The sequence below is a fragment of the Mustela erminea genome, chromosome 4 (genome assembly GCF_009829155.1).
Source record: "Mustela erminea isolate mMusErm1 chromosome 4, mMusErm1.Pri, whole genome shotgun sequence".
NCBI lineage: Eukaryota > Metazoa > Chordata > Mammalia > Carnivora > Mustelidae > Mustela > Mustela erminea.
In genome coordinates, this window is record NC_045617.1 from 5,132,723 (window position 1) to 5,152,901 (window position 20,179).

The window sequence follows — 20,179 nt, forward strand, 5'->3', positions numbered from 1 at the left end:
TGTGAAGTTTCTATTTTTCTATTGTGTTTTCTTAACTGATTTTTTTTTAAAAGATTTTATTTGTTTATTTGTCAGAAAGAGAGAGAGCAAGCAAACAGGAGGACTACCAGGCAGAGGGAATAGCAATCTCCCTGTGGAGCAACGAGCCTGGTGTGTGACTTGATCCTGGGACCCTGGGATCATGACCTAAGTTGAAGGCAGACACTTTATCAACTGAGGCTCCCAGGCATCCCTCTTAATTGGTATCTACTTTGTGGTTTCATGCGTACCAAATACCTTTTCCCACCCTGTGGCTTGCCTCCTAACTTTCTGGTTGTTGGTTTTTAGCTGTTGTTGCTTTAGGATTATATATTTATTTATTTGAGAGAAAGAGAGTATATGCATAGAGGGGGAGAGAGAGAAAGAAGTAGACTCCCTGCTGAGCAGAGAACCGGATCGGGGGTGGGGCGGGGGGAGCCCAATCCCAGGACCCAGAGACTTGACCCAAGCTGATGGCAGATGCTTTACGGACTGAGCCACCTGGGTACCCACTGCCTCCTAGTTCTTTAATGGTGTTGTAAACTGAATTTAATTAGACTGAATTAATTTTAATGTATCTCAAGTTATCGGTCTTCTCTTCATGGTTAATGAGATCATTCCCCATCCCAAGATCAAGATATCCCTCTGTATTAACTTTTAGAAGCATTACTATTCTTTGACATTTATGTCCACAGTATACCACGAATTAATGTCTGTGATAGTACAGCTTTTTCTCTTTCTCTCACATGGACACCCAATTGTCCTAGCATATTTTATTGGAAAGACTATTCTTTTCCAGGGCACCTGGGTGGCTCAGTGAGTTAAAGCCTCTGCCTTCAGCTCGGGTCATGATCCCAGGGTCCTGGGATTGAGCCCCATGTTGGGCTCTCTGCTCAGCGGGGAGCCTGCTCCTCCTCTCTCTCTCTGCCTACTTGTGCTCTCTGTCAAATAAATAAATAAAATGTTAAAAAAAAAAAGACTATTATTTTCCAATTACTCTATGGTGCCATCATTGTCATAAATAACACCTATATATACTTGGGTCTATTTCTGAATTCTCTATTTTATTACATCAATCTATTTGCTTATTCTTACTTTAATATCACACTGTGTTAATTATTATAACTTTATAATAAATCTTAATAGGCAGTATTCCAAGTTATTCTACCTTGCTCTGACTCAAGAATGTCTCAGCTACTCATTCCTTTTGTTTCTGTACAGATTTTAAAACCAATTTCCGAAATAATACTGGTGGTAATTTTAATTTGAGATATTACAACAGAGGCTTCAAAACCAAGAGCACAGTATAATTTCTTTAGTTGGTCAGGTCTTCTTTAATTTCTATCAAGAATATACATAGGGCTTTTTTATTGTGACTTTACTCATTTTTGTTAGACTTATTCCTAGATATTTAGGGGTTCATTTTTGCTATTATATAGATTTTTTAATTCATTTTTGTTTCTTGTATATGAACACGTAACTGAATGTTCTGTATTAAACCTTAAAATCTGCAGTCTGTTTCTGCAGGTACTTTTTTACTCTTTAGGTAAATAAACCTATCACCTGCATATAATGACTGTCATATATCCTTTCTCCTTCCCAACCATATGGCACTAGCCAATACATCTCAAGTTCAAAGTCAAAGAAGAGCCTATCATCCTTCGCTTGTACCAGATTTCAAAATTAAGTTTTCAACAGTTGACCATAAAGTTCAAAGTAATCTGTAGATTTTTTGTAGGTATAACTTTACCAGATCAAGGAAACTTCCTTCTATTTCTCAGTTTGCTAAAGGTTTTTTTTTTCTTTTTGAACCATGAGTGGACATTTAAATTTATCACATTTGTTTACCATCTATTGAGACAACCATAATATTTCTCTTTAATTCTTAGTGCAGTAGATTACAATTATCGAATATTAAACAACCTTACATTCCTAAAATAAACTCAAGTTAATCTTGATGCATCATCCTTTTCATAAGTTAATTCAGTTTGCTAGCACTTTGATGATTTTTTAAAATTTACATTCATAAATGGAATTGGCTTGTAATCCCCCCTTCTCATAATATGCTTCTTCGGTTTTGGCATCAAAGTTATTCTGGCCTCAAAGCGTGCTGAGGTACACTCCCTCTTTCTCTACTCTCCCGATGGGCTTTGTAGAAGACACGTGATTTCTTCCTCAAATATTGAATAGAAATCAGTGGTGAAACAACCTGGGCCTAGAGTTTTTCTCTGTGCAAGGTTTTTAATTACGGATTCAGTTCTTTAATTCAGTTTTTCCAGCCTTTCATGTCAATTTTGGTAACCTGTATTTACCTAGAAATACGTCCATATTAGTTTAAACTTTCAAATTTGTTGATGTCGGCTTAGATCTAATCTTCTTCTCAGTATCTACAGAATCTGTAGTGCTGTCCCCTGTTTCATTCCTGACTGGTTATCTATGTCTTCCTTGTTCTTTATCAAGTCTTCCAGTCTTTTCAAAAAATGACTTTTGTTTTTTGCTAACAGGGGTAGAATGACTTTAAAAATGGCCATTATTCTTTCACCCCTCGAGACATCTATGCCACTGCAGTGTAAACTTGTAGCTCATTTCAACCCTTGAGTCTGGGCTAGCTAGCACTGTGACTTGCTTTTCCAGTAAAACATAGTAGGAAGAATGACATTCGTGTGAAAAGCCTAAATCTCAATGTTAGGAGCATTTACTCTCTTAGAACCCTATTATTCCCATTTAATGCAGCTCAGACTAACCTACTAGAGAATGAAGTAACCCAATCATCATCAGTTATTATAATGCCATGAGACCCACCAGATACAATGATTCTCTTCCTTTTGTGGTTTCTTGTCTTCAATGATTTCTACTCTAAAAATTTTTTGTTTTTCAAAGTGTATCTTTCTTGAACTTTATTATTTCCTTCCTTCTATTTCTACTGGGTTTAATGTATCTTTTTTTCAGCTTTCTGAAATGGATGCTTAGCTTACTGCACCTTATTCTTTCCTTATATACTTTTAAAGCATTAAGTATTCCTCTAAACTGGCTTTAGCTGCAACCCAAAGTTTTGATAATGTAGTATTTCCCTTATCATTCAAATCAAATAACTGTTATTTAATATTTAAATGTTTTCCTCATTTCAAACATGAATTTCCTAATCATCTGTCATTGATTTCTAACTTCTACATTATAATCAGAACACATACTGTGCAGGAATATTAATCATGCACTGTTTGAACAGAGTTTATACTACAGCATACGGTCAATTTTTCTAAATATTCCATAGGTGCTCCAAAAAAAATGCAAATTCTTCCATAATTACGTCTATTTCTCCTTGTAGTTCTATTTTGCCTTTATTATACACTGTTATTTGATATATACAAAATTTAAATTATTGTAGCCTTTTACCAATACTATTACGAAATGGCCCTCCATCTCTAGAAATACCTTCTGCCACTTAGCCTACAGATATTCAAATAGGCAAAAATTTTTTGTTTTTCAAAGTGCATCTTTCTTGAACCTATTACTTTCAATCTTTTGTTATCCTTGTATTTTAAACAGGACTTCTTTAAACAGCATCTCGATGAGTCTGTTTCTTCACCAATCTTGTAATCCTTGAATTTTAACTGGAACACTGAGCCTAGTGCTTTCTACAGGTCAATCCTCCTCTATGTTCCTTTTTGTTTTTTTTTTTCTTTGTGGGAAGGGGGTATCAGGGACACAGACAGAAATGAGCATGCTTTTTCCTTTATTTTTCCAATTAGCCTGAAAGTTACATGTTTATGCTAGACATGCATCACCGAATTGTCCAACACTAATGTTATTTTGTACTTTTACCCTTTTCCCATATAATGCAAGGACCCCAGACTATTTAACACCATTTATTCTAATTCAGTTTATATACCATTGTTTTCCTAAATTTTGTGTGCATTTTTAACTCAACAGATTATCATCCTGTACAAATAATGTGCATTTCTTACCATTTTCATTGCTCTTTATTACTTTCTCATCTTCAGTTTTCCAAAGAAGATCATGTTTCTCCTTCCTAAAAAACACCTTTAAGCACTGCCTTTAGTGAACATCTTCTGGTAATGTAGTCTCTCATTTTTGTCCTCATCTGAAATTACCTTCTTCTTGACGGGTACTGAATTCTACTTGGACAGTTATGTTCTTCCAACACCTTAAAGACCCTTTAGTTTGTCTCCTGTTTTCTTCCGTCATACTTCTGAAAAATGAGCTAGTGAGTCCTGACTATGGCTCCTCTAAAGGTAATCTTTTCCCTCATTCACTGCTTTTACGATTTCTTCAACGTTAGTTTTCAAAAGTTTGACTATGATGTGCCTAGGAATGACTTCTGTTTTACAATTCAGTTTCACAAACCTCTGACTTGACTGCTTTTGCTATTCAAGTTCTCAGACGCACTCCTTTCAAACACTGCTTCTGTGCCAGTCTCTCTTCTTCTAAAACTCCGACTACATACATTAGACTTTTCTCACTTTCATTTTTCGCAGTTTTTCTATCCCTCTGCCTCTCCACGCTGAGTATTTTCTTCCGAGCTATCTTCCAAGTTCACGACTTCTCTCTTCCAATGCTTCTACGATCTTCTGGTAAACCTGTTCATTCCAGTTAAGGAATTTTTCCAGTTCAATTCTTCTTTTACAGCTCCCATTTCCCTGCCATATTTCTCTAACTTAACTTTTGTCTCCTACGTAATAAGCATAGCTCTTATAAAATCTAAGTCTGATAATTCTAATACCTAGAGCCCCTGTGGATTTATTTTTATTATTTTGTTGTTTCTTCAGATTTTTGCTAATGTCATCCTATCTTCTTATGATTTGGGTTATTTTCTACTGGGTGCCAGACACTGTACATATCACAGCTTACAATAATAATGTAAGGCCCAAAATGACCTTACCTTCTTCCACAAAGGATATGCATCAGCTTTTCCCAGAAGTTCTATTACTAACAATCCAAGATCACCTCTTAAAACAATTAGATGCGGACACACACTATCTGTGAGAACCTCTGAAATTCTGGTTCACTTTTACTCCCGTAATTCATACCCATCAACACCCCTCCCCCAAGCAAAGACTGGAGATGGGGAACAGTCCGTATAGACAGGTTACAAATTTCAACTTCTGTCCCCCAAAGTTCAGCCTCTCCACTGTCCTCTCCAGATTTAGAATACATACCCAGTGAAAGGTTTCTAAAAGCCAGACTTATATCCTTGATTATCTGCCCTCGATCTTCCTGGAGCTTTGATAAGTTCAAGCAAATGTTTCTTTGTCTTGTGTCCTATTTTACTGGAATTGCTCTGAACTTCTAGCTCCGAATCTACTAGCTGGTCTGAATTACCCTGTTAGCCCTTAGAACAGAGAAGTCCACGGCATTTTTAAAGATGATGCTTGCCTTTTAACCTAAAGAGATCCAGAACTAACATAATTTCAGGCAATATGGGGTAAAACTACATCAGAATGAGAGTCGGAGGAAGAGAAATAAGGCACATACTACAGAAAGTCTACCTGCAAGCCTGACCCTATGCTGACTATTCCTACTTACCTGCTACTTCCTAACTCTACCTTTTTCTTACTTATTTGAGAGCGACAAAGAGAGACAGAGAAAGACAGAAAGAGAGAATGAGCAGGGGAGGGGCAGAGAGAAAAGATGACTCCTTGCTACGCAGGGAGGCTGAACAGGGGCTAGATCCCATGACCTGAGCTGAAGGCAGACACTTAACTGGCTGAGCCACCCAGGCACGCCCCCAAACTCTACCTTTTTATACATACAAATTCCTTAAAACTTCACGCCCCTCATCCCCTCAAAAACAGCATGAAGAGAGACAAGAATCTGCACATCTCACCTTCCCTCTTTTTGTTTAGTTCGGTTATTTTTTTTTCTAGTACAACATCTTTAAATTTAACTCACTAAAACATTTATTCAAGGTCTGCTATGTGATAGAGTAAAAGAGATGCTAGGGATTTAAAAAAGAAGAAAAAAGGAAGAAGTGGAGGCAGAGGAGAAACTCTCCCTGCTCTCATGAAATGTGTGAAAATGCTGTTACTCTATGTGTTACCTTGACTGTTTCTTAAAGTAAGTGGCCTTGTCAGCTCTTCTCTCCCTCAGTAATATTGTGCTCTATACAGATCCTTTTCCAAGGCAACTCATGTACTGGATATACAAATGGAAAAGAATGTCTAGAAAAATACATTAATAAACAGAGATAACTTAGTGCTTCCAATAAGTAGTACGTAATTATTTTTGATTTGTGTTCTTTGTCAAACTGCTTGGCATAAACTTCATGACATACACTTAGAAGACCCTTTCTGACACATCCTATTCTTTCACTTATTAAACCTTTTCTGCCAGAACCACAGTGTTATGATTACATGGTCTTCTACCACAACTAAGTAATCCTCACAATTATTATCTAAATAGGAAATGTTTTAAAACCAGTCAAAACCAATGTATTAAAACTGCAAACCAAAATTTCCTAACCTAAAAAATGAAACAAACTCTACTGCCCAAAAACCAACAAACAGCTCAAGTGTGTTAAAGTGCATACCACTGGGATTCTAACACAATTGAAACTGTCAAGGTCATCCTTCTCAAAATGCTGTAAGAATAAAAAAAAAAAAATTATCATAGCAGCTGCTTTGTCTACTGCAACCAATTTCCAAGTTAATATCATTTGCCTTGCATTAAAATTCATTCTGTGTTGATTTATCACGCTAGTTCTGCAGCTTCATTCAATTAAAACAATGTCACAATACAGTCAAAGAAAATCATTTCAAACAGCCCAAGTTAAATGCAACTTTGAAGGCCAAAAAAGGGAAAGAAAGAAGAAGAGACATTCATTAACCCCACTGTTTAAGTACAGACCTTCTCTGTGGCTCACCAATTCTATTTCTACCCAATGGCATGTTATTTTCTGAAGAAGAGGTTAACAACAATCATGTCTAATGCTATTAGTTGCTGCTCACTTCATTTTAAATAGAAATGACAGATTTTTCACAATGACAAAATAGAAAGTAATATGGCAAATCTTTCCATTAACCTTTTAAGAAATCTACAATTAAAGATAAAATCTTCTGTCAAACACGTAACTAATAAAACACGGCTTTCCAAAAGCATTTCAGTGAAACACTAAGAGGTATTAAAGAGCAATTTCTGCTTAAAATTTTATAAAAATAAATTTTAAAAGAACATGTACTCTTTGCCTTGTATTTTGCATAACAGATTGATAATCTTTTAAAATACTGTTTCTGGTGCTTCTACAGTGTAAGACACCTTACAACCTTATATTGTATTTCCTATATGACATAGTAGGCATGAAACACACATACAAATGTGTATTTGTTGAACTCCTTCTCTTAGGAAGTAAGAAAAAATATACCAACTCTAATGCAGTCAACATTAGTGAGCTTATCTTATGCAAATATGTTAAGAGGAAAGAAGAGACATGGTATTTTTGGGCAGTACAACTGGTTTTATTTTAAAATCCCAGAACCGGGACACCTGGGTGGCTTAGTCAGTTATACATCCGACTCTTAATTTTGGTTGTCATGATCTCAGGGTTGTGCGACTGAGTCCCAAGTTGGGCTCTGGTGCTGGGCATGGAGGGTGCCTGGGATTCTCTCCCTCTACTCCTCCCTCACAATGCATATTCTCTCCCCACCCTTAAAAATATATAAATTAAATAAAATACCAAAATGATATTTTGTTTGTTTTACTGACTGGCTCTAGACTTATCGCACTTAGAGAGAAAATAATACAGATTAAATTTGAAAGTTTGCTGTGTCTATAGTCATTCCCCATGAATAGCACAATGTTCTTTCAGTATTCAAAACCATTATCCAATGCAGCAAAGCTGCTCTTGTCATTTAGGAACAAATGAAGTTTCAACATGTCTTTTGATTTTCATGTTCATCTACTTATTAACACAATTGCAGAAACCAACAAATATTCATGTCAGAACTATACTCCTTTATCAATTCAAACACAGGATTTAGCCAGAGATACAAAAGTTCAGCAAAAATCAATGAAAGCATTGTGTAAAACACATACAAACACACTCCAAAAGCAAAAAACTGACTGAATATATCAAAATGTCTTGTGCTGGCGTGCCTGGGTGGCTCAGGGGGTTAAGCCTTCGGCTCAGGTCATGATCTCAGGGCCGCAGGATGGAGCCCCAATTGCGCTCTCCGCTCAGCAGGGAGCCTGCTCTCTGCCTACTTGTGATCTCTCTCTCTCTCTCTCCTGTCAAATAAATAAATGAAATCTTAAAAAAAATTTTTTTTTAAAAAAACGTCTTGTGCTTTTGGGGGAGATAAATGTCTTATCCCTTTTCCATCTCCATATTAATTCTTGACAAGCAGCCAGTAAGTCTTCTTACGCTACACAATAACTATTACAGGAACCATTTTGTAAATCTTCATATATTAGGCCTCTATAATCATCTTCTACTAATGGCACAATGCTATGCAAGAAAAGGCATTTGTACCAGCAGATGTAAGGGTGGGGGAAACAGGAACTAGTAATAACTAAAATATGAAATCTGTGGCTTATAAAATGTGTATAACCTAAATTTTAGGAAGTCTTCATCATTTGAGCATAGATAAAATTGGGAAAGAAGCTGAAACCACTCTGGAAACAAACCTCGATTAGTAAAACAGATGATTATTTTTCTAGAAGCTAAATAATAGTAACTGCATTGGAAAACAAACATTATGTAAGCAATTAAAATAAAAATATGAGGGGCTCCTGGGTGGCTCAGTGCGTTAAAGCCTCTACTTATTTATTTATAGATAAATAAAATCTTTAAAAATACAACAACAAAAACAAAAACAAAAAAAACAAGACAACAGGTTCCAAATGGAGTTTCTTGTGCTAAGCCTCCTGTCACCAAACCAAGACTTAATTACAGCATTGACTCTCCAAATGGACTCTTAAACCAATCAGTCAGAAATTACCTGGTCAATACTAGTTAAGTAATCTTCATGATAGACCCCTTCCAGCTCCTTAAGAAAAATAACCTTTTTGGGGCGCCTGGGTGGCTCAGTTGGTTAAAGCCTCTGCCTTCAGCTCAGGTCATGATCTCAGGGTCCTGGGATAGAGCCCCCCATCAGGCTCTCTGCTCAACGGGGAGCCTGCTTCCCTTCCTCTCTCTCTGCCTGCCTCTCTGCCTGCTTGTGATCTCTGTCAAATAAATAAATTAAATCTTTAAAAAATAAAAATAAAAAAATAAAAATATGAAAGCCAACAAGAGTTTCATGACACAAAGAGTTTTAGGACATAATTTTTGACAGTGTAAAGTCCAAACTCCTATACACCAGGCTCTTTAAAAAGTCTCTTAACTACTTTTTAAACCTTTGTTTTTGCTGTTACCTGCATGTTTAGCCACATAATTCACTGTCCTATAAAAAAACGGGGAGTACTTTTTTTTTAAAAAAAGGCAGATACTTTTTTCTTTCCTGAAACACCTTTCTTCTTCCTTCCCTCCCTCAAAACATGTCAAATACTCCTCAACATACAATACTGAGTTCAAGTGTTCCTCTTCCTGTGATTTTCTGAATTCTCTGATTCCTAGAAACAGTTGTTTTCCTCTCCAAAGTGAGGATTTTAGAGCACTATATAAGCACCCCTCTCACAGCCCCTACCACATGATATGCAAGGATGTACATACATGTCTCTTGCAGATCATCCCCTGAGCCAGAAACCAGTACCTGGTCCTCTTTATTATTATTTTTCATCCACAATGCCTCACACAATATACAGCACACAGACAAAGCTAATATTTATTCAATTATTGGCTAATACAATTTAAAAGCGTTCACAGAAATCATGTAGTGATTTTTTCATTCTCATGGTAAAAAATTAAATCACTAAGTCATATGCAGCACAGGAACTCTTCCAAATTTCAGAAATTTCTCAAATAAGCCTGATGGACTGATCTCAGGATAAACTCCAAATGATAAAACCAATGACGTCACAGAAACAAAATGCTATCTGCACTTTCCATTTCAATATGGAAGTATCATGAGTGCAATGACTAGGTCATTCAACATCTCCTAGGTGCTGACTATACTGAAGTGTGTTTTATTATGAGTGTTCTAGTATGAGCTAGCTTCTATGCTCAGCACTTTATGTGCATTAAGTCACTTCATCCTCATAACACTGCTGAAAGGCACCATTATCATTAATGTTTAATACATGAGAGGTGACAAGAGTAGCTAGCCCCAATCCTAGAACACCTAGATTGCATACAGAGTTTGGACACTTAATTTGTAGAGTATAATGCCCCTCTTCTTCTTCTTTTTTTTTAAAGATTTTATTTATTTATTTGACAGGCAGAGATCACAAGCAGGCAGGGGGGAGGAAGCAGGCTCCCTGGTAAGCAAAGAGCCTGATGCGGGGCTTAATCCCAGGACCCCGGGATCATGACCTGAGCCTAAGGCAGAGGCTTTAACCCGCTGAGCCACCCAGGCCCCAAGGCCCCTTCTAAAGACCTAAAAACTATACATCCTAATCACACCAGAAACTCACGTTCAGTTTTCTCACGCAAAATGTCTGGTAAAACGTTTATAAAAACTCTCTTCAGATTCAGGTTTACTTTCAGAGTCCAACTGTGTTTTTTTTAAATAATTTCTTCTCTACTTATATCTCAAAATTTAGGATTACTGTACCACTATTACATAACCACACCCTGATATTTTCACCTTTTACTGATTGGGATCACTGCCTTAACAATCATGATATACATCCTTCTTAGCATAACTGAACTTTTATAGGAATGACAACCTTTATGTTTTTATTACTTCTACCATTTATTTCAATAAAAAATATGGTAATTTCAACAGAAAGAGAAGAATATGATTATCTGAGTCAAAACTGAGTTTGTATTACAAGTGTGACTTCAAACCCAGAAGATGAGTCTAGAAGATTAAATATATAGTTCTGACCATGGATTACAAATGCTATCTAAGGCTCTTTGAAATGGATTGAAATTTTGCTGCGTAAGTATTATCAACCTCATACACTATTTCAAAATTATTAATTCGGCTCTTAAAGAGACCTGCTTTCTTTGGCACAAATTTTGGTCACATCTGATAACCATCTTGTATACCATCCTGGTTCAATGTTCCCACATTGTTAAGAACAATGAGGCTTAGAGAGTGTTAAATTATTTCTTTTGTTAATAGAGTATGTTTTTGATGTTACTCTTGGTTTCTCTATAATAGTAAGTTATAAAATCTTGCCCTGTATTCTCTACTTTAAATAAACAGCACCACTACCAAAGCCCTCTCTCATTCTTAACCCCCGCATATATAACATTCTTAACCCCCACATTTAATCTGTCCTCTATTCTTCATTTCAACCTCACTACCTTAGTTCAGGTCCTTGTTACTATATAACAGGATTATGGACATAACAGATACTATGAGGGCAGGAACTGCATCTTTTCATATTCTTCTTGTGCCTGGTGCCTAGCACAGGTCACCACAAGTCTGAAATAAAAGAATGATGCCAGGGCGCCTGGGTGGCTCAGTGAGTTAAGCCGCTGCCTTCGGCTCAGGTCATGATCTCAGGGTCCTGGGATCGAGTCCCACATCGGGCTCTCTGCTCAGCAGGGAGCCTGCCTCTCTCTCTCTGCCTGCCTCTCTGTCTACTTGTGATCTCTCTCTGTCAAAAAAATAAATAAAATCTTTTAAAAAATAAAGGATGATGCCAAAATTTTACTGGTTTGTACTCAGATCTCTTCAGTCTTCATGCTTTTAATTACCTTTCAAATTTTCACTTTCTCTTTTGCTTTAATCTATTAAAATTGCAAATTTATACGGCTTTCGTACAATTTATAAATAAAAAGGCAAGAGATAAATCAAAGCAATCACTGTTCTCTAACCCCAAAGAATACAATACATACACACTTCTTTAAAGCTTAATCAATTCCTTACAAAATAGTAAAAATAAATAAATAAATAGATGGATAAATAAATAAATAAATTGCGCCAATATGAAACATGGAGATGGCCAAGGTCATGCTAGATAGGCTGTTTACCTGATGATATTGTTTTTGGACTGGGGAAAACAGTTTTCTACGGTAGGTCAAAATGAGATTTCAGGAAGTGCCTAATTTACTTACAAACTACTTGTTTTAAAGAGCTGAATTTATTAAGACATACAATGCTTTCCCAATGAAATAATTAACTGAATTTAGTTCTAAGGCTACTTGCTGAAATGTCTGATTGCAATGTTCTTAGAGTAAAGCTAAGGCAGGTTCCGTTGAAAACTAGTTTTCCGCTGAAATTCAACCCAAAAGTTAAGTATAAATGCTGAATTCATTCACTCATAGAACAAATTTAGGTCTTCGACTATAAGCAAGCACTAAGAACGGGTGGTCAAGCTCAAGTGATAGAACCTTCAACTACTCCAAAGCCCATTTTGTTTGCCGATTTTGGAGGGAAGAGGGTTAGAATTAGGAAGATTGTATTACTGACTGCTTCACTCAATTCCAGGAGGCCATGCTACCTCAAGATGGGCCAAAAGTCTATCCACATCTCAAACTTTCCTTTCATAGCTAAGAGAAACACTTCAATGTTTCTGGAATATGAATAGCCCTGACAATCTGGATTCACTCCATTTTTTATTATATTCCTTTGGTTATTTAAGGGACAATCTTAGAAATATGGAGGTTAGATATCAGTGATAAGGCACTGAACTGACTGAGAAGTCTCTTACAACATTAATTTAACCATATCAGATCCTAGGAAACTCTTTTTGGATAAATCACAGACAAAACGTTTTATCTCAGGTGGCCCTGGAAAACACTTGCTTACAAATAATAATCCCCTAAAAGCAAACTCATTTTCAAATCTATTCTGAATACTAATTCTTCTTAAATATTAAAATGTATTACCTAAATAAAGCTTAAAAATTTAAGACTCTGAGAAGACTTATTATTTTTAAAATTGTTAAACTTTGAGAAAACCTGAGGTAAACAAAATTTATTGTTTTCAGAATGTCTTGAAATCCTTTTTCAAATAACTTCTATTAGGAATCTAAGAAATTTTAATATACCTCAGGCCATAAAAACCCTAATTAAATATCTGATACACAGCAGGCCTTAATATGCCCTAGTAGAGTAAAATAAAAAGGAAACTTCCAAATCAAAACTAGAAAGACAGGGCGCCTGGGTGGCTCAGTGGGTTAAGCCGCTGCCTTCGGCTCAGGTCATGGTCTCAGGGTCCTGGGATCGAGTCCCGCATTGGGCTCTCTGCTCAGCAGGGAGCCTGCTTCCCTCCCTCTCTCTCTACCTGCCTCTCTGTCTACTTGTGATCTCTCTCTGTCAAATAAATAAATAAAATCTTTAAAAAAAAAAAAAACTAGAAAGACAGAAGTCATGAATCTAACCCTCACTAAATTATCTGTTTAAACTTCAAAGTCAACTGTTAACAGTTTCTCTACCTAAAACATAAAGATATGCTCCCTTTCATCAAACAGCACTGCTAAATTAAAAACTCCAACAGATTAATATATAACCTAAAGTATTTCACAGCTCTACTCAATATTCCTAAAAATCAACAATCAATCATTTATAGTTTAACATGTAAACTATCAGAGAGATAGAGATATGCAGATCTTACTTTTATTTTATATTTCACTCATAATTAAGATCATATATAGGCAAAAATTAAGCCTTAACCTAGGTAATGAAAAAGGAGACTTTGCAGATTATTAAATTTGGATTTAATGTCCATTTGTCACTCCAGAGAACAAAGGCGAAAGTAGTTTATATGAAGATTCTCGAAGACTCTTGATTAATTCTTTCAACAAATAAGGAAGCCACAATAGTCAAAGCAGCAACGGCCTAATAAAAGGTAACTGTACTGATGCCTGTTCTCCTCAAAGCCCATCCCAAACAAACAAGACAGTTCAACAGCCAATGTGCAAGAGACAACCTTGAGAAATAGGAAAAAATCAACTGAAAACTGAACTGAAAGGCAACTTAAAACTCTTGCTCCACCATTAACACAGACTATTCCTATGAGACTACAGGAAGTGATGAGCAATATTATAAACCTGTATTATTAATTACAGTTGCCAGGCTGGGATCCTTCTTGGAAAAAATATTGAAAATGCATTCATCTCAGGCTCCCTGCTCAGCAGGGAGTCTGCTTCTCCCTCTCCCTCTCCCTCTGCCATTCCCCGGTCCCCACATGTTCTCTCTCACTCTCTCTCAAATGAACAGTATCTTTTAAAAAAATGAAAATGCATTTAACCATCTTACAAACCTCTGACAATGGTCTGGTCATCATAATAGCCTACACCCAAGATATATATTTCAAAGCTATAATCATTAAAAACAAACCCATTTTAAAAATGTAAAAAAAATTAGAGTCATCTTCATATTTAATATTTAGAGAAAGTTTCACTAATTTCCTATCACATCCCAAGCAAAGAGTTTAGCAATCTCATCTGTCCATGTGTGTACTACACAACTAATATCCCTAACAGCCAGACCTTCACAGTATTTGGGACTTATCTACCACCGAGGCTAATCCTATAAAACAGTATCTCACAACTCAAAATTGAATAACTAGGCAAATTTAATGAGAGACTTATTACTGACTCATTGAAACATAACATCTTCTATTTGCATCAATGAGAGTTAACTTCATTCACATACCGCTTTGTAAGATCTCCACAGATTCGGACTAGTCCTTAATAACTTAACCACCCAAATTACCAGTTTGATGGCCTACGTTTAACTTTAATCTTCTTCCTGTCTGTCACTTTATGAATGTATGATAAACTTACATATTCTTTTTTAAGATTTTTTATTTATTTAACAGACAGAGATCACGAGTAGGCAGAGAGGCAGGCAGAGAGAGAGGAGGAGGAAGCAGGCTCCCTGCCAAGCAGAGAGCCCAATGCGGGGCTCAATCCCAGGACCATAACATCATGACCTGAGCTGAAGGCAGAGACTTTAACCCACTGAGCCACCCAGGCACCCCTAGACTTACATATTCTCTTTTTTTTAAATATTTTATTTATTTATTTGACAGAGAGATCACAAGTAGGCAGAGAAGCAGGCAGAGAGAGAGGACGAAGCAGGCTCCCTGCTGAGCAAAAAGCCCGATGCGGGGCTCGATCCCAGAACCCTGAGATCATGACCTGAGCTGAAGGCAGAGGCTTTAACCTACTGAGCCACCCAGGTGCCCCTGAACTTACATATTCTTGAATGATTTAATGTAATATATGTTATCTTTCACTCAAGACTGTAGACTCCTTCAAGAGAAGAAATTGTTTTCATGTTCATGATCACAAGAACCATACTGAGTACAGTATCAGATACTCTACATTTGTTATCTTTATTCTTCCAAACAATTTTATGCGGTGGACCTTATAATTTAGTGAACAAGGAAACAGATTCTAAAACGTTAACATGATACCTCAAAGCCAGTATGATAGTACAGACTATTTTTCAGCAAGTATTTATTCCAGTCCCCTTCTCACTATGGACTGAATGGCCTGTCAATGCAGTTTCTTAATTTCAGTGCTACTGACATTTGGGGTAAGATAATCTTTTGTTGTGCAGGGGCTTCCCTGTTCATTTTAAGATGTTCAGCAATATCCCTGGCATTTGCCTACTAGATGCCACCGGTATCTCCACCCCCTGTAGTTTTGCTGACCCAGAGTTTCTCCAGATACTGTCAAATTCTGAGAGGGGCAAAATCATCCACAGTGGACAATCACTGGGCTAATGCATCGTTAGCAGACAGGAGCAGAGGCCTTAAACGTGCTTAAGCAGTTTGGTGCGGCTCTGGTACTCCAGGGCCCTGCCAGAAGAGCACGCTCCTACTAGCTGCTGCCCCTTCAGAGTGAGCCCAGAATGAACACAAAGATCTAAACCCACCGGCAGCTGGCATAGGTCAAGTTCAGCTAAGCCTAATCAGTAGACTCTCAGCCACCATACAATAAAGGCTGAAGAGCACAAAAACCAATGCTTGTTCTATTAAGCCAGTAAGTTTCAGAGTCGCCTATTACGGCGTATTACTATGGCAACTGTTGACAAATACAGCCGCAAAGGAGTAAAGCCAAGATTCAAAACTGAGGGCTGTCTGGCTCAAAAACCCACTATTACCCAACTATGTCAAAGAGTTTTTCTCAACAGAATTAATATCCCCACCTCCAGGATGTGTTTGGTACATAGTAGAGATGCAATAAAAGCTTGCTTTGTTAATAAATATAAATACTGAATGTGAATTTTTAGCCAATTTTCAGTTCATTTTCAATATGCTACTGTTATACCTCCAAATTAACACTTTTATAAAATAAGTTGCTATGTGCAGACGGAAAGGACATGTTTAAAGTATAAGTTTAGCAGTATTTGAAAGAGTGAGGCTTTCACACAGATACACACACCAAATATTTATGGTACATCTACCATTCACCAGACACCCTTCCAGGCAGTGAGAATACAAAAGAGACAAAATCCTTACCCTTATGGACCTTGCATTCTAGTTAACACTTATACAGTGTAACGTCATTTTCCAAGTGCTTCATGTGTATTAACTCACTTCTTCTAACTCCTTGTATACCTGTGAGAGACTTACTACCTCCTTATATAGGTGAGAAAACGGAGAACCATAAATGACAAGTAATTTGCCCAAAGTTACAAAGTAAGTTGGCAGAGCCAGTCAAGGGTCTGGGTTTGCTTTGCATCCATACTTTTTAAACTACTATGTCACATGCCCCTTCAAAGCTCTAATAACAAGCAGGGACACCTGGGTGGCACAATCAGTTGAGTGTCCAACTCTTGGTTTTCGCTCAGGTGGAGATCTCAGGGACATGAGACCGAGCCAGGCATCGGACTCCGAGCCCAGTGCAAGTCTGCTTGAGCTTCTCTCTCCCTTTTCCCACCAGGTTCGCGTGCATATGCTCTCTCTCTCTCTCTAAAATAAATGTAAAATAATAAAAGCCATTTGAGTCAAAAAGGATGAATTCACAAAATCAAACCTATATACAAATGGTGTGGGTGGAAGAGAACCGTATGAAATTATCTCTTAAGATACAAAAGTGAAGAAAATCAGGAAAAGGAAGAATTCATCTTTTTTTCCACTGTGGCCAATATCTAATTCATAATTTTGAAATAAATCTTTTCCCATTCCCCTGTTTTATTTGAGAACTATTTCCTTTTTTTCAAAAGGTGACATAAAGTTCCTAATACAGAGCACAAAACAGTTACTGCTCATTTGGTATATATTAATAACCTCAAAGAAAAATAATTCTTAAATTCTTATAACAAATATTAACTTTTTTACTTTTTCAGAGAGAGAAGGCATGCCCACACACGTGAGCTGGGGGGGAGGGGGCGTAGCAAAGGGAAAGGGAGAAAGAGATCTTAAGCAGACACCATGCCCAGCACGGAGCAGCCCAAGGCAGGGCTCGATCTCAGGACCCTGAGATCATGACCTGAGCCAAAACCAAGAGTCAGACACATAAGCCACCCAGGCACCACAATTAACTTAATTCTTGTAATAGAACTCTTGTATTAAATACACCTTAAATCCCTGTAACAAAGTTAAAATTTTAAGGTTTTGAAAAAATTACCTGTTAAGACCACAATGGTTTAAATCCATGTCAATCCTCTTATGAATTATAACTAAATTTCTCATTTTAAAAGCTTTGTTAAAATAGATATTGTTGGATGCCAAAAGTCATCCACAACTCATAAACCCACCTACCTATTTGATATGCCCACACCTGGACATCTGACTTCAAACTCAACATGGCTACGTCAGAACTGCTGAATCCCCACCTGCCCGATGGGCTCCTGCCTCAGTCTTTCTATCTTAGGAACTGGTGATTCTGTTCCTCCAACTGATCAAAACCTGCAAGTTATTCCTGACCTTTCTTCACACTCTATACCCCATGTATCAGCAAATGCTACTGGCTCTAAGTTAATAATCTATGCAGGATCCAAGAATTTCTTTTGGTTTTTTTTTTGTTGTTGTTGTTTTAAAAAAAAAAAAAAAAACACGATGTTATTATTTATTTATTATTTGAGAGAAAGTGAGTGCACGAGGAGGAGTAGGGCCAGAAGGAGAAGCAAACTCCTCAATGAGCAAGGAAGACCCATTCAGAACTTGATCCTGGAACTCCAGGATCATGACCCGAGCTAAAGGCAGTCACTTAACACACTGAGCCACCCAAGAACCAAGAACTTCTAAGTCCTCTTGTTCAAGTTTCTCTTCTACTCCCTAAGCTGGTGTCCCCTTGCCCACAGCAACCAGAATGAATATATTAAAACCAAACTCAGCCCATTACCACTCTTCAGCTCAAAACATCTGAATGGCTTCCCACTTTACTCAGTAGTATCTGGAATCCCTACAGGGGCTCACAGCCCCTACATGAGATGGCCCCTCTGCTAACTCTCTAATCTTGTATCTTACCACACTTCCCAAGCACACTCATGCCTCAGGAATTACACTGCTGTGCACTCTGCCTGGAACAGTCTTCCCCCAGATAATGTTCAAGCCTTTCTCCCCATCACGTCAGTCATGTCTCTGCATCCCCTCCATCTTGTAAGAGATAATTGTACTATAAATACACAATCATCATGTACATGCTTAGCCCACCTTATTTTTTTCAATAGCACTGACTGCACTTAAATATTCATTTGTTTATTTGCCATCTCTGCCACTACATCATTTGCTCCATAAGAGCAGAGGTACTGTTTAATTCACCATTATACCCACCTCCTGAACAATCCTTGGCGAAAGAACCACCTGTTACCCCACTTCTTCTGTTGATAAACAAGTAAGAGCAGTGCTCCTCAAACTTTAACGTGCACCATAATCAATGACAGGGCTTGGAAGGCAGATTGCGATGCCTCAGCCCACAGGTTTCTGATTCAACTAGTCTGGGGTAGGGCTTGAACATTTGTAAGTTCCCAGAAGGCATGGATACGATATCTGAAGACCACATATTGAGATCCACTGACCTAGACAATGTTACACCGCCTAACAGCTATCAGCAACAGGAGCTGACCATGGCAATGAATCTCAACTGGTGGAAGACAGACAGGAACAGAGTGCAAAGTTACCTACTACTGTACCCACGCTACGAAATATATCTCTTCTCACTTAAGAGGATTGTATCAAACATGCCTTTTAAATAATGCAATATAAATATCACCTTCCCTGAACAGGATTTTTTCCAGAAGAATGCAGACCAAGCAGACCAAGATTATTTTCTCTAGCAACATCCTATGATCTTATGTATTCTGTGTTAATGACTAGTGCTGAAACTTTATCTTTTAAACAAACAGATGAGAAGGTTGATATCCTTTAATGAAACACCAAACAGCAGTAGACACCAACTGGAATAGCTGCCAAATCGTAATTTCCCATCTCTAGGAATCATTCCAGTCATCGAGGGTGGGACCAGAGTAATCATGTCTTGGTTTTATTAGTTAACCTTCCACCTTCAGTCATGGCAGACTGGTCCAAAACACATTTTCTCTGCTAAGAATCTGAAGTTTGAAGATAAAGTGTAGGAAGCACTGAAATCAAATTATGTTAAAAGCAAGGGTCTCAAAGAAAAGGCTGAATTCCTAGTGCTGAGGTTCTCAAAGCTGTATCTTGTATCATGGCCCCTCTCTTACAGGAGGCTTTGTTCTCTAGCCACTTCTTTTAATCCTATGATACCCAATTACCTTCCAACAAACTCCTTGCCTATGTTATCCAGAACTGTTTATATATGTGCAACCAAAAATACTTACAACGTAAATATATTAGCCTTAAAGAAAATTGTATTAGAAATGCAACTTGTGAAATGTCAAAGCTTTTTTCCATTAATCCAACTTAAGACATTTATTTTCCATCTTTAAACAAGCAGACTGTCCATATAATCAATGAATCTTACAATATACATCACATTTTGACCTCACAATACCAATTCCTTTTTGCAGAATCAATAGTTTTTCTTTCAGAATAGTTCTCTGAAACCTAGCAAAATACCAACAGTTTGCCTTTATGTATTCAGAAGGCACTGGAACCGATTATGCACATTGGAAGTACATGGTGAACCACCACCAAAAAAGAACCAAAAAATTTTCTTGTGTTAAGTTCCTTACACTATGATGGAAATAAACAGAAAAACAAATTAAAACATA

At 37.3% G+C, this 20,179-nt stretch overlaps 1 protein-coding gene across 7 annotated transcripts in view; it reads right to left on the bottom strand.

Moving 5' to 3' along the window:
- Positions 1–20,179, bottom strand: part of QKI (QKI, KH domain containing RNA binding) — a 155,419-nt gene that overhangs the window by 97,434 nt on the left and 37,806 nt on the right. The window lies entirely within an intron of this gene.